Genomic DNA, 3,827 nt, shown 5'->3' on the forward strand with positions numbered 1-3,827 from the left:
CTAAGGAACCTCCAACTATAGCATCCAAACTCACTCCTTATGGCAGCCAGACCCTGCTACAGTCTGGGCTTTTGAGGTGGAGAGGGAGAGAATGTTCCTGCAGTTCCTTGGCCCTTTTACTTTTTATTTATTTTTTAAAATTTATTTATTTGAGAGAGAGAGAAAGAGAGAGTGTGAGTGGGGGAAGGAACAGAGGGAGACAATCTCAAGAAGACTCCATGCTGATCAAGGAGCCCAACTGGGAACTCAATTTCATGATGCATGAGATCATGACCTGAACCAAAATCATGAATCGATCCCTCAACCAGTTAAGCCACCCAGGTATCTCTCGTTAGCCCTTATAAATCATGGCTTTTTTTCTGTGTCCTAGCACACTTAGGTCTGGTATGGGCTTGTGGACCCTGGGCTCACTGAAGTTTTGAACTCACTAAAATAACTGGACTGGATCGACCAGTTATGGTGTCCTGATTCTGTTCTGGTGCAGGCTTCCAAGGGATGGGAATGTAAATTGTGTTGCTCTTCGTTCCTTTTGACTGTGTCTCCTTTATATGCTGGTTGCTCTTTTAAACTACAGGTTGTTTTTTTTGTTTGTTTTGTTTTGTTTTTGTTTTTGTTTTTGTTTTCTTCTGTGCCCAAGAACAGAGAGCTTTTTCTGTTCCCAGTCCCTCAGTTCTTTCCCTCCCCATAGCAGTTTACAGCATTCAAGGTGTGAATTGTGAATTCTTTTTGTTACTGTGTCTGTGTCTCTCTTGCTGTTCTCTTGCTTTTTTCTCTGTCTTTGATTGTTCAGTAGCTGTTCAGTCACCCCTCAGTTCTTCTTCAGAAGGAATTGTTCTATTAAAAAGTATAATTTGGTGTGTCCTGTGGAGTAAGTTAGGGTCTTCCTGTGTTGCCATCTTGAACCAGAACCTTGGGGTGACCTTCCTGTTTTGAAATTCCTTCTATATCCTCTCTTCCTCAATCTGCCATCTTCATTTTGGCTCTTTACCTTCTCTGGATCCCTGAGTCATGCACTTAGTGTAATCCCTTCCTTGGGTAGCTTCAGAGTCCAAGTACACATTTGGTTTGTGAAAGAAAACTTCCTTGTCACTTTCTTAATGCCTATCATTGTTTACCGCAAATCTTTACAATTTTTAAGGTCTATCACTTGCATTTTGCCACATTTTCTTTCATTCTTCTTTAAGGTTGCTTTTCAGTGTACTACTCTTTCTAAGGCAATGTTAGAGATGCTTTTCTTTGTTTTTATTACTTTTTCTTTATCTCCCCCCACCCCTCACACACACACACACACACACACACACACACACACACACAGGTGTATATTTGAATAATCCATTAAACCTATAAAATAAACTCAATAGAGAGATATTGCGGTTTAGTGTTTGCCAGTATTTAATTGGAGATATTTTGACTACATGTATACTCATCTTCCACCCCTGCCAAAAAAATCCTACTTTTTCCCTCTATTATCATTAAACATAATAAGGTATATAAAAGCATTGTATAGCTTGTGCAACACCATATAAGGTGAATTTTTGTTACTATTATTTCAGTGGTACTCTTGGAGGACCAGCTCTGGGGTAATTGTTGTAGAGGAGTGTAGTTGTCTGCCTTCCCTGGAAATTGCCTGCCTGGTCAACATGAAACATTCTCAGCTACCAATATCTGTACATCATTCTGTCTGAACCATAAATGGAGACTTGGCTCATGCTGGACAAATGACATTTTTCTTCTAGGAATTTGGTTTATAACTAAAAAGCAGGCAGGTAGTTTCAGTTTATTACTTTGAAGGAAATGTAAATGTGGGGACTTCACAGGGAAAGCTTTCTACCTTCCAAGTGGATTGAGAATAAAATATAGGTCTCCAGAAAGAAAGAGAGAAAGAGAGAAAAGTAAGGATATTAGACCCATGGAGAGAAGCAGAAATGAAGTATAAAGACATAGTTTTGATGGCCTTTACTGGCATCTGGTTGCCTTCTTATTCTTCACACCTCAACATTTTTATATGAATGTTTCTTTCTGTTACTTACAACTAAAGAGTTAAAACTAATACATGTGTTTAAACCAAGAAAGTGAAAATCCTGAGCATAATCCAATTAACTCCATGCAGTCCTATGGTTGTTGACTATAACATTTTGGTCTGTTCAACCATTATAGAAAACCAAGCTTAGCATCACAAAGGTGAGGAGTGTTGGAGGATCCATGCAAATTAATCATTACTTCTGGTATCACAACACATTGGATGGTTCATGCATTGGATGGTTCATTGTAATGCATAGGAGGAGTGGTAGTTGCAAGTAGCTGTAGCCATGGCCCTGGGCAGTACCTGTGAAGATTGCTTACTTTTATAATATCAGGGCCTAGGGAGCCCTGGGAGTTTCCTCCACAAAATTCATTATTAGGTTCCCTCTTGTCAGGCACTTTGGCTCTCATACATGATAAACAGCTGTATGAATTCCAGTCAGGTTATCTCCAGCAAATGTTTATTTGGGTTGTAGCTACATAGGTTGTGAAGCATCTACCTCCATTTCTTTTCAGATCTGTAGGCAGCTCCTTCACCAACATGTACTACCAGCATGTGCAGATTGTGTGTTGAAGTGTGTGTGGAGTGAGGGGGGAAAAAGGAATGAATATTTGAATGATGACAGAACTCCATTCTTGTTCTAGTGTCCTTGATGTCTTTAGCTTGAAGTGATAGTCATCTCCTGGTATTTTCATCTTTAAGCTGGAAAAATTTTCTTTTCTAATATATATGGTCTATTTAGACCAAAATTTTTACTTTTTGTCTAATATAGGCTATACAAACATATACTGAAGTTATTTTTCCAATGTAACTACTCATGAGAAAGACTTTCATTTCATCTTTGAGGGCCTTATCCAAATGGGAGAAATGAAAGGACAAGAACAGATATCTACCCTTACCTACTGAAAATCATGCTGCAAAACCCAACTCATCTGATGTGAGGGACATCCATTCATGTTGTAAGGGAAAGAGGTGGAAGAGATCTGCCCTTCTTTGAAAGAACTGCCACTCAAACACCACAGGGATCTATGGACAGAGCTGTAGAGAAGAAGTCATAGGACCCGGGTCTGGTCCTGATTTAACTACCCACAAGTCCCTCTAATCATTCTTAGGGCATTTTTCTTAACTAACAAGGGGCCTCTTTCTTCATCCATTTAAAAAAATGAAGATAATCACACTCATTATTTCTTACAAAGTTGATATAAAGGTCAAATAATATAAAATATCAAAGTACTTAGGACTAAACCATGACAACAATGTAAGACATTATTCTTTTATAGCAACACACACACACGCACGCACACACTATATATATAGTATATATATATATATATATATATATATATATATATATATAAATTATATATATACTTATATTATGTACATGATATAACTATATATATATATAATTTATTTATGTGTATGTGGTGTTTTAAGTCCATTCAATGGTCTCTTTTGACCTCCCATTTAACTTTTGACATTTCCTTTCATAAAATACATTTCCAGTCACTTTATCTTTACAAAAAGAGAATATTTTACCACAAATTCAAGATAAAAAGGAAATGTACAGCTAAAGGTCTGTAGGGGAAAAAATCTAAATGAGTCCATTAATGATAACTAAAAAGTCAGTCCATTACAAATGGAAAAGGCAAGTAAACAGTCACATTTAATGAAATCTAGTTAAGGAAATAAATCACTCTCTATTTCTCTTTTCCCCAATGCCAATGTTTCATGACTAGCTTTTTGAAACCAAGTGTTTGGAGATAAAGTTAATTCAAAATGTGGTTTCTCAACTATTTAAATA

This window comes from Mustela lutreola, chromosome 1, assembly GCF_030435805.1.
Source record: "Mustela lutreola isolate mMusLut2 chromosome 1, mMusLut2.pri, whole genome shotgun sequence".
Lineage (NCBI taxonomy): Eukaryota > Metazoa > Chordata > Mammalia > Carnivora > Mustelidae > Mustela > Mustela lutreola.